The sequence below is a fragment of the Pinus tabuliformis genome, chromosome 7 (assembly GCF_031772625.1).
Source record: "Pinus tabuliformis cultivar Carrire ecotype Pingquan chromosome 7, CPIR1, whole genome shotgun sequence".
NCBI classification, from domain to species: Eukaryota; Viridiplantae; Streptophyta; class Pinopsida; order Pinales; family Pinaceae; genus Pinus; species Pinus tabuliformis.
The window spans coordinates 1,567,847,735-1,567,872,034 of NC_142293.1; the positions used below are offsets into that span (position 1 = coordinate 1,567,847,735).

A 24,300-nucleotide genomic window follows, 5' to 3' on the forward strand; every position below is an offset into this window, starting at 1 on the left:
TTGAAGCATAGGTATCACCACGAGGTGGATCAATAGGATCCATCAAACCATCAACATCGGGCATGGGCTCATTTGTTGGAGGTTCATCTTATTTTTCTATAGCATCATCATTGTCCTTCCATGGGATAGGGAGATCTCTAGCTTTCCCAACTTACTTCCACATCTCTTTGACCAGGTACATAGATCCTATATGCCTTTGAATTTTCACTGTAGCCAATAAATATACCCTTCTTGAATCCTTGACCCTGCCTTCTTGGAACAACATTATTCTTCCTTTTTGCATGAGCGAAGAAAGTAGTAAGTTCATTTCCATTTGAAGGCTTGTCTCTCTCCATCATCCAAATCTCCTCTTGAGTGCTTCTAGTCAATAACTCATTGAAACCAAGTATCATGTCATTATTGAGAATGGTGGTGTTAAACACATCCCATGATCTTGGGACACCTCAGAGTGCAATGAGAGTGAGCTCCCTGTCAGTAATAACTTCTCCAATAAATAGTAGGTGATTCTTGATTTGATTTATTCTCATGAAGTAGGTTTCAATAGACTCCCCTTTATCCATCTTGATATTCTTCAACTTGTTTTTGAGAAAGAGTATTTGGTTTGCATTGTTCACTTTGAACATCCCAACCAGCGTATCATACATCTCCTTAGATGTTCCCAAATCAAAAATATAGGCAACCAAATGCTTTTGAATGGGGTCTATGATAATTTTCTTAGCTTTCACCTCACCTTCCTTATACTTCGTCTTCGCAGTAGCAGGTGCATTTGAAGGAGGCTCCACCACTTTTCCTTGCACATAGTCCAGTGCATCATGTTCTTACAAAGTCATGCCCAAAGTCATCTTCCATGCATAATAGTCAGATTTTCCTTTGAGCTTATCCTCAGTCTTCAAGTAAGATGTACAAGCCATTGAGGCTTGTCCAATAGTTTGTCTAACAAATCTCTCTTAGCGATTGCTTTTCTCTCTCTTGCTTGGGCTTTGTCTTCACATGGGCTCTGATACTATGTTAATTTTAGTTAACAAGTTCTATGCTTAGCACAATTACTTCAATGTTCTTTAGCCGCCCAATGACAATTTCCAATTTAGTTTTCCAATAGCAATCGCATCAACCATAAATCGCATTGACAGTAACTATAGATAGAACATGAACAATAAAAACGCAGAAGACAAGCCAAGACGAGGACACTAGATTTGGCGGATGTTAGGGAAAAAACCCAAGATGGGGAAAACCCTTTGATCAATTCTTCTTATTATTATATCAAATGTTCAGCAGAGAGAAGGAACAAAAAGTCAAAATTGACTTGCCAATAGATATCAAAAACATCCCTGTCAAAATCTGCAATGTTGTTCTCAGTGAACAGTTGTCAAATCATCCCTGGCCCCTAACCAGTCAATGGTGCAGCAGCAAACAGTGCACAAAAGAGCTTGGTCAACCTTGGTCAAATGCGACCTAATCAAATGGTCAAGATGCCTTGAAACAATCCCAAAATTCCTCCTTAAACTCTGTTAAAATCAAAGTCAAATCTGCTGCAGAAACCCTAGCTGCAGGTCTGAAGTTCACACAGTCAAAGTCAACAGAAAGCCTCGGTTTTTGTGCCAATAAATGTGGACTGTTGAGACAGAGATCCTCCTAAAAGATCGAAGTCAAAATTTGCCTAGAAAGTCAAATTCAACGTAGGTCAACACTGGTCAAATTGCAAGAAAATCTGAAGTTTCCAACCCTGTAATTCTTTCTAAAATTCATCCTCCTTGCCACGTGTGAGAGAAAAAAGATATGCCCAATAGATATACAAACCAATGAGAGAAGGAGAGAGAAGAATGAGTGAGTGAGTGAGGTGCCAAATGAGGTTGGAGGTCACTTATATATATATACAAGTCGTTGAGGGTGAAGTGACATATCTCTTGGGCTTCATGAGCCTACATGATGATGTGGCTGACCTTGACAATTTGCACATGTGTGGGCATAAATTCAAAACCACATTTTTGCTTGTCCAAATTTGATGATCTTTAGGTCAATTTTGGTCCTCTCGAAAAGAGAAATTCAATGCAATCATCATCTCCATCAAATGAGTTGTCCAGAGTGGAATTTGGCCCTAGTTGCCAATTTTAACAGGTACTTAAGTATATGTTTGGATTCTGGAAGCTACCCACTGTACTTTAGTAGGTTCAATCATGAGCTGCCTCAACTGGTTCACTACATAACAAATATTAGGTCATGTATTCACAAAACACGTCAGCAAACCAATTAATTGTGTACAAAGTGTAGAATCAACTTGCTCCGCTCTACTAGCATCTATCTTCCTCCAGTTTGTCACTAGAGGCATGACCATGGGCCTGCACTCCTGCATGTGAAACCTCTTGAGAATCTCTAGAGCATACTTGCCTTGTCCCAAGAAAATCTATCTGTCATCCTGCCATACCTCCAGCCCAAGGAAATAGTGCACAAGCCTTATATCCTTCATGTCAAACTCTGTTGCAAGATCCTTCTTGCAGTCACTAATGAGCTTCTCGTCCCATATCAGTATGAGGTCATCTATGTACAACACAAGAATGAGAGGCTAACCCCCAACCACAATGTAGTATAGGTTGGGGTCAGCTTCACTCTTGGTGAAGCCTAGTCCCAAAAGATAGTTGTCAATGCGAGAGTACCACGCTTATGGGGCCTGCTTAAGCCCATAAAGAGCTCTCTTGAGCCTACACACATGTCTCCCTACTATGTGCCTCAAACCCCTCTAGATGCTCAATGCAAATCTCTTCCTCAACAACTTCATTAAGGAAGGCAGTCTTCATGTACATTTGGTGGATCATCCACCCCATCTGCACTGTTAGTGCCAATATGGTCCTAATGGACAAATAGCGAGCCATGAGTGCAAAAGTCTCATCGTAGTCAATGCCCTCCACCTGAGAGAACCCCTTGCCTATGAATCTAGCCTTGTACTTTTCCACGCCCCCGTCAACTCAATGCTTAATCTTGTAGACCCACCTAGATCTAATCACGAATCTGCCCTTCGGCCTTGGCATGATCTCCTAGACATCATTCTGCATGATGGAAGAGTACGCTTCCACCAAAGCATCAAACCAAACCTGTTGGGAAGTTGCCACCTTGTAACTAGAAGGCCCTGAGTCTAAAGCCTCAGTTATCAATGCCAAATAAATTGTGTATCTTTGTCATTGTTTGCTCTGCCTAAATATGGAGTTGGGTGCCACAACCCTGTCCTAAGCCTCTTGAATCAACTGATCAACCCACTTCGACTTTCTTTTGCCTGTGCTAAGTATCATTGTTGGAGTGGGCCTTGTTCGCTCCTCTCTCTCATCCTACTCCTATGCTGCCTCCTCAACTAACTGTTGTCTGTCCTACTCAATTGTTGGATGTGGCATGGCCTGAGGGGATAACTAAGCCTGCAACTCCTTAACCTGCGTTGTAGCCTACTCACACTCTAAGGACTTCCTGAGAGCCCTTTCCTACCCAAACTTGGCATCACGCCTGATAACTATCTTCCTCAATGCTAGTACGTACACCTTGTACGCCTTAGACGTCTCACTGCAGCCCACGAAAATGCCTCTTTTTTTTGTTGTAGACTCCAGCTTCTTCTGGCTCTCTGAGGGCAAGTGGCAGTAGACCAAACCACCAAAAATACATAAGTGAGAAAACATCCAACTTTTTGTCAATGAATGCCTCCTCTAGTGTAACTCGTCCAAGAACCTTATGTGGACTCCTGTTCTACAAAAAGACTATAGTGTTGCATGCCTCTGCCCAAAGAAATAAGGTAATCCCTAGTCATGAAACATGGCCTTGGCCACTCCAACAATGCTCCTATTATTGCGCTCTGCCACCTCGATCTGTTGAGGGTTATACGGTGTGGTGAGATCCCTCCTTATGCCCTCCTTGGCACATAAATCCTTGAAGGCATTGGAGAGATACTCCCCTTCGTTATTTAATCTCAGTGCTTTGACCTTCTTTCTTATCTGGTTCTCCACCAATGCTTTGAACTCCTAAAACTTCGAGAACACCTCATCCTTCTTCTTCATGAAGAAGATCCATGTCTTCCTCGAATGGTCATCAATGAAGGTGATGTAGTACTTCTTTCCCATGAGGGATGGAGAAGAGAATGGACCACATACATCTGAATGAACCAAGTCCAAGATGCCCTTGGCTTGGTTTTCATTGTTGGGAAAGGATGTCCATGTTGCACTATGGCAACCCTGTGGCTATCTCCCTAAAGATTTTCAATGCTCCATGGTGTATATGGCCCATATGCTTATGCTATAGCACCCCAAGGTCTCGGCCTTGCTCACGGCCCTCTCTACTGGTCAAGGTCATGGCTATCTCAAATTGTAGCCTATAGAGGTTCTTCACCTTCACTCCAATCTACTTCATGGCTCCATAATTTAAGGGCTTGAGGAATGCCTTTCTCCTATTGAAGATAACATCATAACCTTTGTACTCTAGGGCTGAAAGCCTGAAACTAAAACAAGATTCTTTTTAAGACCTAAAACATAAAGGACATCCTTGAAATGAAGAGGGTTACCAGACTCCCTCTAAAATCTGACAGTACTCACGCCCTTGGTCAAGTACCTGCCATCATCTCCTAGCTCAATGTGAAAGTGCATGTCCTTCTCCTTCAAATAGTAGAAATATTCTTTCTTCCCAGCCATATGGTTGGATGCTCCATTATCAATGTACCATATGTTGTTGGCTATTGAGCTTTCCATGCAAGCTATGAGCGAGAACTCCTTCTCAACCTGGAACTAAACTCGTCCACCTCTACCGAAGCTACCACTTGGTCCTTCTTGGACCCCTTCTTCCTCTAAGGAAACTTGGTGGCGTATTGTCCAAACCAAGGTTACTTGGGAGCGGGAGCGGGAGTGGAAGCGGGGAGCAAGAGTGGAAGCGGGAGCGGGGAGCGACATTTTCAAAAGCTCTTGGTTCGGAAGCGAATTGGGAGAGAATTTTTATATATTTTGATGCATATATGCCAACAAAAACATATAGAATGATAAATTAGATATAAAAAGCATAAAAACATGGATTGAACCATATAACATCAATCATATAGAAGTTATAATCTTCATCAACCATGTCCAAAAGTTAGTAGCATACAACATATCGAGTCTCATGATTCATCAATCTTAAAGTTTCAAGCTTTTAAAATTCAATATAACATTTATCATCATTGATCACTAAAAGTTGTAACTTGTAACCATTATCATTACCAAGTAACCAAACGATAACAAAGAATATCTAACATGAAATAAAATGTTTCAACTTTCACGACGCATCATATAATATATTCATAATTCATTACGAATGAGTTAAAATTGCCAACTTCAAACTTAAATTGTCATATATTGTTTACAAAAAATATCATAATAATATGAAAGAGTCAACAATTATAAAAACTACTAGAAACTATAAAATACAGGTAAATCCATTATCCACTGCTAATGTTTGGGCCTCTTGCCACAAGAAATGTCTAATTTCTGGGAAGGTCGTGATGGTCTACTGGGAGTCTCTCCCACATAGTCGGATGACCAAAACGAGAAGGCACAATACCTCCACATGAAGATGTATATGTAAGATGGAGGTAGCGGCAGCAAAGGCAAAGATTTTCGAACTCGAGCACTGCTACTGGATGATGGGGGTGGCATGGTTGTTGTTGCTTCTTCATCAACTTTCAAAAGTTTTGTTTCTAATTCTTCTAGATGTAGAGCACCATCCTCCAAATTATTTTCCTCTGGGTTGTTGTCCCAAGTTGTATATGATGTATCATCTCGAGCCCAATCACAATAATGACTCAACAACCTCAAGTTGTAGTGCACATAAACCAAGCTTTTTGCCTGGTTTTCATTGAGTTTGTTTCTTCTCACATTATGGATGAAGCTATAGGTGCTCCAACACCTCTCTACAGAAGAAGTATTTACAACTTGTGAAAGGACTTTTCTTGCCAGATTTGGAAAAATTCCCTGGCCACCATACACATCCCACCATGTCATAGCATCAAATTTGTCCATATCTTCCATTGCATGCAAAGAACCAAACACTCCAGTGCTAGTGAAGTATCTGCCTAATTCAAGACGCAATCTAGCACACTCCTCCTTGTCAAGGACCAACTTGTCTAATGTTGTCATATACCCATTTTGTACCTCTGGATTTGTATGGAGTTTGGCCCTAACCCCACCCCTAGGTGCAAGTTTGCCCAACCAAGATGGAGAGTAGTATTTTGGCGTAAGGATATATGCCAAGGCATGTAGTGGAACATTAAGTTTATCCCACTATGCACACACAAATTTGTGAATAATATCATACAAGTTGGGATCTTTTTCCTAAACAATATCTTTTATTTGCCCCAACATGTTATCCATTTGCTCATACACCTCCCCAATCACTGGTGCATTTGTATCTGCAAAACGAATCATGTTATAAATGGGCTTGGTGAATTGCAAAACTTCCCTCACACGTGCCCAAAACAAACCATCAAGAGCGGTGTTCTCCACCTCTTCAAAACCTTGCTTGTCAACTAAGGTTGGAGCCTTGTTGTTTAATACCTATCAATGTTGACTTGATACCATGCTAGTCAATGACTCTCTTACCTTCACAAGGCACTTGAAGGTGAGGTAATAGTTAGCAAATCTAATCTTCGCCATCTTCAACAGCGCCAAACTTGAGTGACTGCGAAAAATCCCATGGGTATTGCTATGATTGGTAATAAATGTTATCATTCTCTTGTCTCTCTTGTAAAAATCACCAATCCATTTGTATTGAGGGTGTTTGTTCTTAATAATATCATGCATCGAAAGGTTCATTGTGTGAACCAAACACCCAGACCAAAATATGTTGGGGTATCTATCCTCAATAATTGCTCGCGTTGCCTTACAATTAGAAGCAGTATCAATGATGACTTGGATGACATTGTATGGCCCAATTCTTTCAATTGTTTGAAGTAATGGTTCTGCAATGTTGATGGCAGTCTTGAACTTTTCTGAGTAATCATACGCTGAAAGGAAGACTGCATCACCAGTAGACACAGCAAGAACACTTCTCAATGGCTTGCCTTTTACATTTGTCCAGCCATAAGATACAATGGACACACAATGGTCATTCCAAGAGCTTATCATTTTACCCAAAGTATGTTCTATTTTTGCTTTTTCATGATCAAGTCCCACAGTTTTAGCCTTGTCATACGTAGAGCTCTTGTATCCTTTAGGGGCATCATAATGGCAGAAACCAGTTCATGCCAATAAGGTGAGTGAAGAACATTGAATGGTATCCCACATGCATAGAGAAACCGGTAAATTTTTTAATCCACATCATTCCTACACCCTTCGTCAAAGAAATCCTATATGGTTCTATGCCTTAAAGGGATGTTTGTTCCTGTGCCTCCATATCCACTACCATGGGAGGATGTGCCTCCATATCCACTACCATGGGAGGATGTTCATGGAGTTCTTAGTCTATGTGAATGTGGACTAGTGGTGTCATGTTCAAAGTCACCCTTTGATCTTTTAGATTTATATTGGGCTTCCTCCTCTTCCTTTATGTATTTGGCTCTTTGATGTTGTGACACACTTCCACAAGTTTTGATTCCTATTTGTTTATTTCCATCCCATGGCATTTTCCCACAGAGATGCTTTTTGGCATGGGTGTATGAACCTGTGTAAGTCTTTTTGCAATGGAGGCATGTAAATTTAGTGGTTCCACCCCCTTTCCCTCCATCGGGCCTAGAAACATATTTCCACAATGGGGTTTCGTCTAATTTGGTTTTTGTGCCCTCGTCATCTCCACACTCCTCCTCCTCCTCCTCCTCCTCACCAAGGTACTCCTTTCCTGGGTTTTCAAATCCACCACTACCTACTTCTTCATCCTCTTCATCAACCCTCCTACTCTCCAACACCATAATAACAAAAAAGGAAACCAACATCAAGAGAATACCAAGCCATGTAGCCATGATGTTTGAAGTTTTGATTCTTTGAACTTTGGTGGAGTTATGGTTTCTTACCTGCAGTAAAATGGAAGAATGGGAATGGGAAACTTGAAAGAAAGGAGAGAATATTTTCATTTAACAATGAACATATAAAAAACACAAATGCTAGATTAGAGTCTAGATCCTACCTCTTTGGTCTTCAATCCCAAGCTCCAATCTCCCTTGCAAGCTCCTCAAGCTCCCAAGTAACCCTCTCAATCTTCCTCCTCAACTCTTGCTTCAATTCCAAAATACCTCTCCTTGCTCTCTCATATGCAAATGGTGAATTGTGGGAGGGGAGGAGGACCTTTTATTTCTTTTGCCCCTCCCCTCCCTCCAAAACCCCCCTCCGCATGGTTGTGCTTTTTTCGCCCACTAGGAGTGATTTTTTTAGGCGGGAGAAGTCGAGAGCAATCGCTCCCCGACTGCTCCCACCTAAAAAATATCGCTCCCGGAACGAACGAGAGCGAACACTCCTCGATCGCTCCCTTGTTCGCTCTCAAAAAACGAAGGAGCGAATTATTTTTAAGTGAGAGCGCTCTGGGAGCGGACTCTAGGGGGTGGGTGCTCCCCTGTAACCCTGGTCTAAACTGATGACACTAGAAGCATTTCATCTTGTTGAGATCCTTCTTTTTTTCTTGCCTTTGAAGCTAGACTCAGCCCCTCTTGCGCTCTTCTTGCTCTTGGCTTTGCCAGCTAGGGAAAATTTCTCCTTGTCCTCATGCTTAACATGAGCTCTAGAACTAGCCTACCTCTAAATCTCCTCCTAAACACAGTCACCCCACAACGACTCCCAATCTAGAAGCTTTTCTCTGTCCCTCACTACGTCCTGGAAGTTATCCCATGATTTGTGAAGCCCTAATAGGGCAAGACTCACCATGTCTGCTTCAGGTATTATCTCTCCCACACTGACCAACTCGTCCTTCACCTAGGTGAACCTAGAGAGGTAAGAAATTATGGGCTCAGACTTGCCCATCCAGATATTTCTGAGTTTGTCCTTCAGCGCGAGTTTTTTGGCCTCACTTGTGTCTTGGTAGGTTCAAAATGATTGTCCAAATATCTCTAGTAGTCTTCTTGCCGAAAAGATGTGGCACAATGTGGCCTTTGACTCCCTCAAGAATGATCCTTCTCGATCTTGCATCATTCTTGTTATGCGGAACCAACTGGGGGTGAGTTGGTGTGGCTGGTGGGTTCTCCACAAACTCCTTCACACCTTGCTCCTCAAGCACCACAGAATTTTTTCCTTCCATGAACAGAAATTCGTTGCTCCCTCCAAACTGTGCTCTAGTCTCAAATCTTGGTAAGACATTCTACTGGTCAAATTCTTAAAACCGAGCTATATAATTTGTGAATTTTACAAAGCAAAGAATTGAAATCTGAACTTTAACTTTTAACCCACAAATATACTAAGTTTACTGACTAGCATGCAGCAGAAATAAGGAACAAATGAAGACAAACACACCATAAAAACATACACAACAAATCTACCCAGGAAACCCAAACTGGGGAAAACCTACAAACTTGGTGTTCTTCTTATTATGCTTAGCAAAGATCTTCAGAAAAATTATTACAAACATGAGGGAAAGCCTCCCTTCACTCATCTAACCCTCTGCACAATTTATTAGCGCCCTTCACACCAACTCGACCTCTCATTTGCACCCTATACGAACTCGCACGGGCCTATACGACCCTCTTACGCACTGAATGCGGCCCCTAGAAGAAGTCTACGCTGGTTGGAAAAGATCTGAGGCTGAATCGGCCTCTCTTTCTACGTCTAATTGCACTAATCTGAAGCCCTAGTCATTGAACAGAAAACCCTTTGTCTTTGTTGAGCAGAACACCAATCTCTCTAGTGCATAATTACTGAGTTTGTGCCCTTTTACCTCTTTGAAATCGACCTAGGCCCACCAGTCCCACAAAGGGCTGAGATTAAGTCTCCTTGGACAATTGAGATCGCTCGAACTATTGACTATAGGAAAATTTACATTTTCCTAGGTCAAGGAATAATAAAAAAGTGAGCCTTGGCCCCACTTGTGGGTCCCTCTACCAAATTTAGTACACCTGCTAAATCTAGTTGAACCCTTCCTCCTCTAACTTCATTTAACAAGAATATGGCACACAATTTGGTCAAGGATACACCCAGAGACTACACACACCTATTTTTGAGAAAATGAGGACACCAATATTGGGGGGGAAAAGAGTGCTCACATTGAAAGATTTCATTACATTAGATAGAATTGGGGGATTCCAGAGCGTCTATTATCTGAGATAGTTGGACAGATATGATCCATAGACGTGTCATTAATATATTGGCTTCTAGTCTCATTAAATTTAAAAGAAATATAGTGTAAGTTCCTTATTCAAGTTTTTATCATTAAATGTTAATCACACCATTCCCATTTTCCTAAAGATGTGACTAGCCATTGGCATGTGAGCAAAATTCGGTTGAGTATCCCTCCATTCATTATGTGAATAGAAATCACCTTTCCTTCCAAAAGGTTAAATATTTGGAAGGCTCACTCAATCTTCACCTTCTATCTTGACAATAGACAGACCTGGTTTGACCCACTTTACTGGATTATGGCAATTCTTAAGATGATAGTGAGGATGAGACGCCTTCAGATGTGTTGAAAGTAAATGCAAAGATATGTTAGAACATCTTAGCCATAATACTATTGATCTATGAACAGGATCTAACTCGGATTGTTAAGAGTGAGGAGTTGGAATACAAATATAAGTCACTTCGCAAACTAATTTATCATTCATGAACTACACAGTGAACATTTTGATATTTGCATTGTTACAAACTTCATGTTGTGAACATAAATCATGTTATTGATGCCCTAGCTTTTGTTATGAATATTGATATGATCACTTTTTAATTTTATGAATTTGAATGATTTGCAAAAAAACTTGTATGATGAGTATTGCCAGTTACAAATTTTAATTATTCTTGCATATTTATTTGAAATACCTAAAATATTTCTTATCTCAAAAATGAAGAATTTATGTTCCCTGCTCTAAACATGTTTTTTGTTTCGTACTTTTGATTTCTAGTAACAGTTTCTAATAATTGTCTATTAGATGTCTTGGTTGTTCACAACTTGATAAGCCTAGTCACATTATCATGGAGTTATTTGCTCAGGAATCAGAGCTTCCTATCACTCTAACACTATGTTACGAAAAACTTTACCTTGATGCGTTGGAAACTCATTCCAACATTTTGAAAACATTTCCCTATATCAAAACATCTTTGAAACATGACTAGAACATTTTAGTGGTGTTTTGGCTTTTGTTTTCTCCTTCTCATTTCAAGGAACATAGCTTCTAATAAATGTCCACTCGTTTTCTTGGCCAACAGCGACTCGATAAGCCAAGTTGCATCATCTTGGAGCACCAACTCATGATTTAAAGCTTCCTATCATTCCAACACTCTGTTACTAAAAACTCCACCTTGAAGTGTTGGAAACCTGTTTTGATGTTTTGAAAATGTATCCTTGTCTAAAACACCTAAGAAACATCATTGAAGCATTTCAATGGCATTTCAAATTTTTTAATGTTATATCAATTGTTTCAAACAGCATATCTTTTGTTTCAATGGGTTGTTTTGGTCAACATATCAACCGTTTCAAACAACATATCTTTTGTCTCAGTGGGATTTTTTCATTAACGTACCAATCATTTCAAATGGCGTGAAAGGTCACTAAAAATGAATGAAAACAAAAAACAAAAACACTTACAAAAAAATACACAAAACAAAATGCTAACACTAATTTCTTATAGAGGGCTTGGACCTCTCTTAAGGGCAACTCTATTTTTGGATTTATTCCAAGTCCGAGATTCATGAATGATATGAAAATTTTGTGCCCCAGTTTCTTTCTTATACATACATACATATATATGGGAACCATAGGATCACTTTGAGGTAGTGGTCAAAAATGTGGTTGAGAGGAATTTTATTAAATGATCTTATGACCCAAACAAAGGTAACTTGATCAAAGTCAAGCCCATGTGTAACCTTTGCTTTGGGAACAAACACTACTTTGTTTTTAGGCATAGCCCAAAACTTTTCCGAAAAGATGGAACCAAAAGAGTAGGATGGTAAGCAACTAAGGATTTTGATGACGAAAGCAAGGATTGCATGATGTTATGGCTTTCAATGGCAGCATCCAAGGGGCAAAAATGTTGTTTATAGACTTTGACTTCAATTATGTTACTTTTAGGTATGTTCTATGCTAGAGCAATTTATTTGAATTTTCACAGTTAGCTCAATATCTTTTCCAGATTAGCAATCACATCAACATTAAAGTAAACTGCAGATAGAACATAAACATAAATCGCAAAAGACAAGCCAAGACAAGAGGACACAAGATATGGCACTAGCCAGGGACAAACCCCAATGTGAGGAAACCCTTGATCAATTCTTCTTTTATGTTCTTCAAAGTTCAGTAGAGAGAGAGAGAGATAGTACATTTACAACAGAAGTCAACACTTTGACTTGTCTAGATATGAGCATAGATGATCTTCTATCATGATGATACATGAGATCAGTTGAAGACATTCTGCTTCAACTGATTCTCCAAGGTAACGGCTTCACCTAACATAGTGTTGCAGCTTGTACTCATGTTGCACCCGTCACTGTGCTGCACCTAGTCACTGAGCTGCTCCCATCTGCTCCCATCATCATGCTGCCCATGCCCATCATGCTGCATCATTCATCATCATGATCTGAGACTGTTCATCCTTATCATTCTCATTATGTTGAGACTGTAACCATCATAAACATTACTGCTTATGATCATTGTGACTGCATATTAGAACATCATTTAATACTCCACGTCACTGCTGTACAAGATGTTTGTACTGCCATAAGGATTTCACCGAGATCTATATTTCAGGACTGCTGTGTGAGATAACTCAGTCCCTTCATCCGAGATTTTCATCCAACCGAGATCCTTACAAGTATGTCGAGGCCATGTAATATGCCCATACAGATCCGAATGTTAAGACATAGATGCAGGGATGTTACCCTTGTCACTTATTGTAATTCAAATCACTGTTTGCATTATGCAATAGATACGTTACTTGGATCATCTTCATGCTGTTATTCAATATGCTTAAGCAGCTACAGAAGAACCACCGAGATCTGGTGTCAAAACTGCTTCTTTCCATAAACAACGTTGGATTTTACCACGCTATCACCTACAGCTATGTGGCATTAACACGGATCCTTCACGTTGTAGCATAACTGCTTTATAATAGATCAGCTACAGCTATATCATAGATGTGTGAAGGCCGAGGGTATTCTATTCATGGTGACTGCGTCCTTATGCCGAGAATCATCACTTCAATACACACTGCCTGATCTACTCCGCCAGATCACATGTTGCTTGATCTACGTTGCCTGATCTATGCTGCCAGATCAGAGAACATCACAGGATGTTGAGAGTGCCATGACTACACCATGTTGCCAGATCATAGAACATCACAAGATGCTGAGAGTGCCATGACTGCACCACGGTGCAGTCAATACCTTACTGCGGAGACTGCGGCTTCCTTAACAACGGCTCCCTTATGCAAAGATTTCTGCGTGTTAAGCCTGCGGCTTACTACTGCTAGGGCATCACTGTGGATAGCTTTGTCTCCTTTTCTTTGCCCCCAAGCACAGTCTCCTTTGCATCAATTGTAGACGGAATGATGAGCCTTCTTGTTGCGTATAGACTTCTCCATGACAGTTTCTAGGGCTTCTGCGTTTAGATCTAGGGCATCATTCGTACATAGGCCAGCGTATCCTCTATGCGTCTCTCCTTCACCAAAAACCCAAAGACGTGGAGAGGAGGAGATCACATGAAGAGTTAGTGTATCAAATGACTTCAAGTCCTCTTCTATTTATACTAAAAATGTAGAGGTTGAATAGACATGTCGGTTGGGCTTCTGAGCCTACATAAGTTGCTAGTCGACTTAACAATTTGTCCATAATCTAAATAAATTCATATCTTCATAAATACTTATCGGAATTGGATGATCTTTAGAGCAATCCTACACCTCTCAATGAGAGGGATCAAGCTGCCATAAATAAGATGACCCACATGGAGTTTTGGCCCTAGTTGCCAATTTTAACAAATTAAGGTTCCTTTCTAATGGAATGGATTGTTGAAGGTGCCAAGGAACTCTCAAAGCATAATATAGGGAGGGAGCTTGTAACAATGGCTCACATTTGTCACTTACTCTCAAAATCTATAAAGGCGTTGGAAGATGAATTAATTAGATATTTCAGCCAACAAAACCTTCACTACCTAAGCTCGCTCCATGGATATGATCAATAATATGTGGGCATTGATTTCCAAGGGCAAGTTAAAAATCCATCCTCTCTATCACGGGTCGTTTTCTTTCTTCTTTGAATATCTAACAAACCTAAACTTAGTTTTGGAGAGGAGGGACATGAATTCTCAATTATTTGGAGCAAGTTCTATTGCTATAGAAAGACTATTTTAACTCAAGCACAACTAGAGGGGTAGCTTGTATTTGTGGGTTCAGTTCTCGAGCTTACCTCTCCTTCTTTACAATCCAAGGGTAATGAAGAATATCGGCAACAAATTAGGTGTTTTTCAATGTGATAACCTGAGAACCCTAGCAAAGGACAGTGCCCCAAATATTTGGTTCTAATGCCAACAAATGAGGGCATCCCAATTCCCAGATTATATTTTTTTGGAATGCAATGCTTCTTAGCAGAAGAAGTAGATCAACTATGAAGGCATCCCATTTAGATGTTTGTTTGTTGTCAATATGGGCATATTATCTGTGAATTCTACAAGAAGAAGAATACACTCAAAAAGCGAGAGAAGCCCAAGCCTTCCTCAAGAAGAGGATGCCATATGGGCACTCCCTTAGGGAGAGTTGACAAACATGCCAAAACTAAAAAGCATTCAATAGAACATAACAAGCTTTTAGGTGCATCCAATGATCAAATAGAGCTCGCATCTCTCCCCCAAGGTAGTAGCTCTCACAGTGGTGGATCCAATTAAGAAGGCCTCATAGCTTTGAGGTTCATTGTCACATAGTTGATACACCATAAATGGACTTCCTTAGCAATCTTCCTAGCCCATTCATTAAGTACATCAATAGCTACAATTGCATGTTCCCCAAGCTCAAGGGAGATAGTGGCTTCAATTCTATTTAAAAATTGGTCTATAGATATTGTCAAACCCAAATCAACTTGTAGTGAGGCTCATTAGCCTCCCATTCAACATTGACTTCTCCACATTTGTCAAGTTCACATGCCATTCAATCAAGCACTAAGATCTCCAACCTGATGCATGTCAATGGCAAATTGGTTGAGGTAGCCTTAGGCCATACAATGCTTGTTGTGGATTTCATGCTCAATGCATGCAATGATTCAAGTAAGGGGTCTCCCAATAATCCATCTTTGACCAATGGTTTGGCATGGTTACACATTTGTGCAATTATTGTTGTGATTCTCAAGATGATCATGCAAATAAGTTACCTTTGGAGGTGTTGCAAGCAAATGCAAAAAGATGTTTAAAGGTCATAGTCATAATACATTTTATTTGACAAAGGGGTCTAGCTTGGGTAGTTAAAGTGAGGGATTGTTTTCCTCCCCACCCAAGTTCGGCTCCCACTTATGACATGATTGCCCTTCATGGGCTGATTTGACCCCACCTATGATTTGTATCATGTGAATGGGGCCAAATTTGACATCCTAGAGTCCTTTGACATGTTAAATTCCCCCCTAGTAGAATTGCTTAGATAAGAATTGATTCCACAAGCCCACAACATTCACTAAAAGCAATTCAAATAAAAATAATCATAATATTATTGATCCTAGTCAAAATTATGCCTCAAGCTCTTTCACTCAAGAAGAGCTAATATGGAATCCAAATATTAGTCTTTTTCTAAACTGATTTATCATTATGTCGAACAAGACACGGGAAAATAACCCTCATCAACCACATAGGCTTACTCGACAAAAGGGCCCAAGTAGACCTTCCCATATTGAAATGGCAATCCCTCTAATTATGACCCAAGTGTTGTATGCAAGGTAAGTTATTCTAATGTTCTTTATCTAATCTAATGTAAACTAACAAATGTAAGTGTTAAAATAGAAATGAGGATGGGGTGTGTTACCCACCATTTTGTGGGTAATATCCCTAGGAGAAAAAAATTCTCCAAGATGGTCCTTAGTCGGCAACCATCAGCTAGCTCATTGTGCCATTTCTCCGCCACCTAAGCCAGCCATGTGGTCTCTCGCCCATCTGCCATGATCCTATGTTTGAAGGTGGGCCTCCTAAATCTAAAGGTATGCCTTGTCATTTTGAAATTGAGTATTGTGGTTTGTTTATCATGGACACTTCTGGGCATGGATTAATGGGGGGATTCAGCGGAAGGAATGGGCTAGGTCTGTGCTTCTGTACCCTAGAACCCTTCTAGGGATTAACCTTGGATTTTAGTCCTATGGGATCTCTTTTATTGACCATTTGGTTTCAGGGATGATATTTCACAGGAAATACCGATTTTGGTTGCGTGGTCCCGCTCCCTTATCCGCTTATATTACCCTCTTTGCATCCGTTATTTCCCCATTCATCATTTTTCCCGCCTGGGTCTACATCCCTCCATTGGGTCCACATAGGGTTAGCTTGCCCCTTACCCTTGCCCACACCTTGGGTCATGGCCTAGAATGAAGCTCGGAGGTTGATGCAGCTGAAAAGAAAGTTAAAAGCATATATGGCCACATTTAACAGGAAAAGTACTACAAAATGCAAAAGATGGTCGAGACAAAAACATTTTAGCACATGGGCAAAAGCCAATACATGAGCTCTACCCCATTATCATGGCCAACACCCTGGTTCCTACAGGTTCTATGAGCATTCTTCATCATATAGAAAACCATGATTATCCCAACCTCTGGTGGGTGATGAACCGCCCCACCTTAAAAGGGGGGATTCCACTGCTATATCTCACACATCATGCTCTAACCCCTTGAGCCCCAAGCAATTAATCAAAGAAAATCATAAAAAGGCAAAAGGCATATAAATAAGGGTGGAAAAATCAAGATCGAGGCACCTCATGTACCACAATTGCTTCTTCCTACACATTGTAAACCCAAGTGTGGGCTTCCCTCTTATTAGCTACCCTTGTACTCCAACATGTGACCCAAGGCTGCCCTTTCTCATCCCCTACTTCATCCACCTATCTATCACATGCCACCACCTTTTGAAGGATGTACCTTGACTATAATATCCCCTTTAGAGGTAAAAACCACCTAATAGGGTGCTTGGTTAACCCATTTGAAGTTTAGGAGACATTGGCACATCCTGAAGCCCATTATGAAAGGGCAGGCCATTATGAAGTCCCCACCTGTGGTCCATGATTAGGTAAGCTCATTTACTCGATTTCTCTAATGACTTGTTGTACTGGAAGGCTAGGGGACGCATTAGATCTTATGCAAGATTGCAGATGCTTTCCATTTGGAATTTGGTCTTCCTATACGAGGTCCTAATCCTCCAGAGGGTGACATTGGCACATGTAGGGTGAGCGTTGAGAGCCATGGGCCTCCATAGCAACAGAGTACACTCCATGGATCCCCACAGCCATTCAGAGATTGCTCGTGGTTCACCTATTGGATGAGGAGGATGCACTTGATCCATCATGCCCAGTGGGCCCCAAATCTACACCATACACTTGGCAGATAATCTAAGACTTCCACGATGATGTGGCATCACCTACACCATCATCCTAGCCCTTGAGGGAAACCTACAAGCATCTTCGATTTGTTTGGAGACCCATGAGGACACTTGTGTGCCCCCATATGTCATTTGGAGCACCATAGGTTATCACAAGGGGCCACCCCCTTGTCCACTGCTTTTGAGGGTCCTTCTCTTCATTATGGCACCCATGGACCTCATTAGGCCTCTTAGAGGGCCCTACGACATGCATATATTATTATTTGACCTCTTGAGAGGCTTATCTTTTCATTCATGAGCTAGTTTAGTGGGCTTGTCACCAAAAGTTGTATTATTAGCACATTATTTTATTTTTGGGGCTTATGTAGGCCAAGGAGGCTAATTTGAACTCCTTATGTGTGTATATACTATAAATACAAGTGAGGTGAGATCATTTCTCACCATCACTTTGGATTGGATCTCTCTCTTCTTTAGAGAAATTCACACTTTTTTATAGAAGAAGAATTGGAGCACTTATGGATGAATTTTGATGTATGGTTATTGGTCTATCTTCTCTTGGAGCTTCTCTATTTTCATTTGTGAATGGTTGGATATACTCTAATGCATGTAAGTACGAATTTTTGATGTTATTCTTGTTACTTTTGTCACATATGTTGGATGGGTTTTTTGTTGTTTTAAAGCTAATTACTGCATGCAAATTGTTACTTAATATTGTGAGATTGTCTCTATTATAACATTCTCTCCATGTATTGGCCCATGTAGTATGAGCGAAATCTCCAAGGGGTAAATCTGACCTTGATAAGCCATTCCTCTTGTACATTTGAAGTATAAAGAAACAAGATTGCTTTCACTTGACCTAGAGGGGTTTGTAAAGTAATTTGAGGCTTCCTTGACTGGGAACCAAGAAATCTTACACATAATCAACATAGACTCCATTCTCCTAAGGATTAAGGCACTGATCTACCAAGGGTGGTCACCAAAACACTTATTCTTTCACCTTCTCCCAAGTCTAGCCACATTGGGGTGCTTAGGGCATCAATTTCCCGACAAGTTAGCCACTGAAAAAGTTCAATCTCCTAGGGTCTCTTGCGTTGGCCTTTCCTCTAGCCCTCCTCCAAACTTGAAGACATTCCGATAGTGGAGTTAGGAGAAAGGCCAAGTCCTAGCTTCGGGACCAAAACTTACCCTACCATCCCCAAGGCTAGTACTTCCCAGGGTCAAAACAGCATCGAGTGAAATGTTTTCTTTGATCCTTCCCACCTTGTCTAGGGTAAGAAAATCATTGATTATTTCATACCTTCCTCATACCCTAGACCAGTTCCACTTGGCCCTGTGTGGTCCGCTCGTTCAAAAGACCATTCTTCAAGAACCATCCAGGATACCAACTTTAACAAGGATTTAGGGTGTAGGGAACTCCTTTCAAAGCCTATTCTCATACACCTAACCCCCAAAATCCTCTTCCTTTCCCTAGAAGCACATAATACCTTGCTTAGAAAGCAAGCAAGCTTCATCCTTCAAAACCTTCTTGGAAAGGGTCTAGGTCACTCATATCCATTGACTTATCCTTCCTTAGTGACTCCATACATATCAGATCTCCTCCCATTGGTGAAAGTCCGTAAATAGAAGGGGGGAGCCTTAGCTAAGGTGATAGTGGGCTAAGACTCCATTTGTTGCCCTTGGCCTACCATTTACCCTTTAGGGATTCCCCTTAGGTCCCCTACTAGGTTGAGCAGTAACAGGGTGAATATGGAGAGTGAAGTGCAGCAAATGCGAGATGCAAAAGCAGCTAACTGGACGATCAAAGAACAAGGCCTAAAGATGCAACTGATACTAGGAGAATATCCACCATTGTCATTAATGAATCCAAATCAAAACCTCCCAAATCCTTACTAAAGTGAAATGTTGTCGTTTTGAATCACTTCTTTGCCACGAACCCAGTTATTAACCAAGTAAAGTTCAAACATAATTAGGCATATACCATTATAGGCAAAAAAGTCCACTAGAAAAAGTATATGCAAAATACAAGACTTGTAGGAACCAAAAATAGTCCACAAAATGTCGAGAAACTCCCTCCTTCACATAAATTGTTAGCAAGAATAAGATAAGTGAGAATAAACTTCACAAACAAGACATATGGCTACAAGTTAAAATGCTCCCGCCGACAAGCACCAAGAGAACCATAAAAGAAAAGAATATTCCGCAACCAATATAGTTCTATGATAGTACAAATATACAAGCTAACAACAGTCTCTTTATTAAAATATGATGATAGCTTACAATGCCAAAAAGATAACTCCTTTTTCTTTCTTTGAAGTCTTATTAACTGTAAGGGAATGACCCTTGACTTTCCATCTATGCCCCCAACCTGTCTTCAAATATCAGACTTGATGATGCCATCTCACTAGATCAATTTCAGCCACAAAACCCTAGTTGCAAAATAGAAATTATGCTAGAAAACTAATTTATTTTTTGTAGAACTTTTGTGTTGCATGATCTCCCCCATAGAGTTTATACTGCTTTGATACCATGTTAAATCTCCAATACCAAGTTTGATTTATTTATACCTCAACAATTATTTTATACCCTATTCTTTACCATGTTAAAATCTGAAAATTGTTGGAGAATAAATTCAATGTTATTTTAACTTTCAAAAATTAAATTTGCAACGAAAATAAAATAGGGAAATAAATCGCAGAAAACTCTGTCCAAAACGATCTCCCTTCACTTTATATGACTCAAGAAAATTAGGGCCTAGTCCCACAAAGAATACACAAAAAAGCACAACTGGTTGGAACCTGGAAATCGGCCTCAAGAAATTCAGCCCTTGGAAATCTACCCTCCGAGAAGAAGTTGGCCCTTGGAGAATTCGGCCTCCCTCACCAACAAATCAACCCCTCCTCCTCTTGTATGCCCTTGTCACACATGAGAAAAATCAGCCCCTAGATATTTCGGCCTCACTCTCCTAGAATCGGCCTCCCTAAATTTTGCTCCTGAAATTTCATTGTTGCAATCCTTTTCCCTTCTTTTTAGTGTTGAAGTCTCTCACTCCTTGATAAAATTGCTCTCTCAATAATAGCAATGTATCTTCATGCTTTCCATAGGTTCTCTTTATAATTTCTCCATGGGCCAAATCCATAATCTCCAAAGTGATAGGCAAATAAGATTAAATCCCAACATTGTTAGATCAATGGTGGAGATTAGATCTAAGCCACTTAAATAATTTAATATTTATACTTAGATAAACATTATCGCAAATTCAACATTAATTAAATAATTAATCAAAATGTACTCTTTCCTAAGTTAAAAAAACAAGAACGAGATCATATTAGTTGCTCCTCTCGAACAACCGCCTAAAGAGGACTTTTTCTCTTGCATGCTAGACACAAGACTATGCAGAATACCCTCTAAAGATACAAAATCAACACTCCCTCCTAGCAAGGAAGGGATTCTTCACAACCCCAATCTTGTCTCTATAGAAAACAAATTTCCCCTTCACCAGAGGCTTGTTGAGAATATATGCTACCTGCTACCCTATGGAAACATACTACAATCTCACAACACCTATTTGGACCCTATCTTTGGTGAAGTGGTACGTGATCTCTATATACTTAGACCTATTATGAAACACTGGATTCTTCAAAAGCTTGATGCAGCTTTGATTGTCACAATGAATCATTGTAGGCCCCATCTCAAGACCAAACAAACCTAAGAGTATCTTGCAAAGCTATATCGCCTCACAACTCACCAAACTCATTGCCATGTACCTGACCTCTACTGAGCTAAGTGCCATTAGATATTGCTTCTTACTAAACCACAAGATCAATGTTGACCCCAAGCTAAAATGACATCCAAATGTGCTCTTCTTATCCATTGCACTCGCAGCCTAGTCTGAATCTATAAAGCCCTGCAACTGCACTCCACCAACTCACATATCTCAGTCCAAAGTCCATTGTACTACACAAATACCTCGATTCCATCATGAATTGGTTGTGTGTATTCATAGCAAAACATATATTTGGCCTAGTATTAACCAAATACATCAACGACTCGACCACCTACTTGTACAATGTGGGATACACCAACTCACCCTTAGAAGCATTAAGCTTCCTCAAGTTGGTAATTGTGGGTGGGAACATTGTCCAGCAATCCTCCATCCTGAATCTCTTCAAGATATCAACTACATACTTGCTCTGTCCTAAGGAAATCTCTCTTAGTTGCTACCACACCTCCAATTCCAAAAGTAGTGCATCAATCCAATATCCTTCATCTTGAAGTTTGAAGCAAGGTCCTCCTTACACATCCTTATGAGCCTCTCCAATCCTATCAAAAAGAGATCGTCAACATACAATACCAAGATAAACGGCTCACCATCAACAGGTACATAGTACAAGTTGGAGTCCACCTCACTCTTGGTGAAGCCCAATCCAAGTACGTAACCATCAATACTGGAGTACCATGCGTGAGGTGCTTGCTTAAGTCTGTATAAGGCCTTCTTCAGTCTACATACATGGGACTCCCTCCCATGCACCTCAAATGCCTGAGGCTACTCACTATGCACCTCTTCCTCAATTGCCTCATTGAGGAAGGCAGTCTTCAAATCCATTTGATGAACCCTCCACCCCATCTCTAAGGCAATAGATATACCTGTGTTAATAAATGTATATCTAGTGATAGATGCAAATGTCTTCTCATAATCCACTCCCTCCTGGGAGAACCCTCTCGCCATGAACCTCGCTTTGTACTTCTCGACATTGCCATCTATTGCATTTTTTATCTTGTAGATCCATCGAAAAGCAACCACTAACTTCCCCTCAAGCCTTGGTACTATCTCCCACACATCATCTCTCATGCTAGAACTATACTCTTCAACCATGGTGTCCCTCCAAACCTACTAGTTTGTTGCCTCCTCAAAGGTAGAAGGTTGGGACTCACTAATGGTGCTCATCAAGGCAATATAACTAGAAAATCTAGTTGGTGGTCTAGTTTCCCTAAAGGTCCTACTAGGAGCCTCTACATGTTCCTTTTCATCCCTCAAGGTCCGCTCAACGCATCTTGGCCTCCTCCTAGTAGAGCTCAAAGGAACATCTCGCTCCTCCTAATCAGAAGGTTGTGACCCTCTCATTGGTGTTATTGGTCCCTACTTGACCTTGGGATCCTCTTTCTCCCAATCCTTTGACACTAGAGGATTGGTCTCATGCAAACTCCTAAAGGTCCTACCCTCCTCAAACTTGACATCCTGGCTAACTACTATCTTCCTTTGCCTTGAAGTGTAGACCTTGTAGTCTTTTGAGATCTCACTGTATGCAACAAAAACCTCTCTCTCAGATGCAATGTTTTAAAATTCGGACAATTCGAAATGGAAACGGCCGAGTTGATCCGTTTCAATGCAAAAAATTGTGACTCGGTGGAGGAAACAGTTCGGGAGGCCGAGTCATGGCTGACTCAGCCGAGTTATTGCATGACTCGGCCAAGTTATCCATGACTCGGCCAACTCGGCCGTTTCCGCAATAACTCAGCTGAGTCATAACCTGCGACCTGTAACCCCATTAAAACAGCGATTTGTCATATTTTTCATGAAATTTTCAAGTGTTTGCTAATTGGTTTGGACTCCAGTGTGCTTTATGAATTAGTTAAATGTTATTTGCGGTCCATTTCCCCCTCCCAAACCCTATTTAACACGCTCAAATACTCTTATTCTCTCATAGCCATCTCATGCATTTGAGTGAGAACTTCTTTGAGAGTTAGTGAGCAGTTCTTGAGCTTGTTTTTGGAGCAGCATTGAGGAGTTGATTCTTAAAGCAAGCTTGAGGAGGCAGTTTGTGCCTAGAGGTATTTTTTTTCACCTCTACAAATCTGTTTTTGCTTATTAAATTTTAGGTGCATATCTAGAAAGCCTAGAGAGTGTTTTTTGTGAAAGAAATGAACATTGAATTTGCTTTCATTTCCTAGTCAAAAATTGGCACCTAGAGCGAGAGATCCTGCTTGGGCATATGTTGAAATGGTTGATAGTCAAATACAATGCAAATTTTGCCATAGGAAAATTAAGGAAGGTCCTGGGGGCATTAATAGGCTGAAACAACACTTGGCAGGGATTAGAGGCCAAATTACTCCATGTACCTCACCAGAAATTGGGGAGATTAGGAAGCAATTGTTGGCCAGCTTTGAGAAATTTAAAGAAGATAAGGCTAGGCAAAGAGAAATAGAGGCTGAAATTGGGAGGAAGAGGGAGATACAAAAAATGATGGCTACCAACCCTAATTATGATTTTGAGGGTTCTTCCTCTATCCCTCAAACTGATGCATCCAACCCTTTCTGATATGTTCCTCCCTCTTTTGGTTCTGTTCAAGATAAGGGAAAGGGTAGAATGAAAAAGGGTGATGTGACTATCAAAAGTTATTTCACTCCCTCCTCTCCATCAGATGCACATGGTCCTCAAGTTAGTAAAAGTCAAATGCAGCCCACTTTAGATGACCATTGGAAGAAAGAATTGAGGGAGACTGCTTGTGAGTACATAGCTAGATGGTGGTATGATGCTGATATCCCCTTTAATGCTTCTCGTTCACCATATTATGAGCCTATGTTTGATGCCCTACATGCTGCTGGAAAAGGCTTCAAAGGCCCTACTATGCATGAGCT

At 40.6% G+C, this 24,300-nt stretch overlaps 1 protein-coding gene across 2 annotated transcripts in view; it reads right to left on the bottom strand.

Annotated features, from left to right (window-relative positions):
• The window catches only part of LOC149254047 (4-hydroxy-tetrahydrodipicolinate synthase, chloroplastic-like), a 90,654-nt gene that overhangs the window by 43,514 nt on the left and 22,840 nt on the right, over positions 1-24,300 (bottom strand). The gene's annotated exons all lie outside the window — the stretch shown is intronic.